Raw genomic sequence first — 362 nt, 5'->3', positions numbered from 1 at the left:
TTCTGCCCCTAGTGCTGCGAAAGCTAAGCCTGGCAAGATAGAGCCCCCGAAGCCGGTTCCCGTGACAGAGCCGATGCCGACCGTGAACCTGTCCTCCGCCCCCGCCGCGCCCCACGCCAAGCCGGTGCCCTCGGGCCCGAGCGTGCAAAAGCTGACCGAGGCCAAGCCTGCCAAGCCCGCGCCCTCCAAGGGTATCCCCGGCTTTAAGCATGTTAATTCGCCCAAGGCCGCCCCGAAGGCCCCGACCTCCAGTCCCGGCTTCAAGCCTGTCGCGCCTCCCAAGGGCGGCCCCGCGCCCGGGGCGCCCTCCGTGCTCGCTGCCAAACCCATCTCCCCCCCTGTCTCTGTCCCCATTGTGAACG

At 68.8% G+C, this 362-nt stretch overlaps 1 protein-coding gene across 1 annotated transcript in view; it reads left to right on the top strand.

Moving 5' to 3' along the window:
- LOC119591919 (PDZ and LIM domain protein Zasp-like) overlaps window positions 1–362 on the top strand; it is a gene marked incomplete in the record, with an annotated part of 137443 nt that overhangs the window by 131009 nt on the left and 6072 nt on the right.

This window comes from Penaeus monodon, chromosome 29 (assembly GCF_015228065.2).
Source record: "Penaeus monodon isolate SGIC_2016 chromosome 29, NSTDA_Pmon_1, whole genome shotgun sequence".
Lineage (NCBI taxonomy): Eukaryota > Metazoa > Arthropoda > Malacostraca > Decapoda > Penaeidae > Penaeus > Penaeus monodon.
This window is presented reverse-complemented; position numbering and strand designations above follow the sequence as displayed.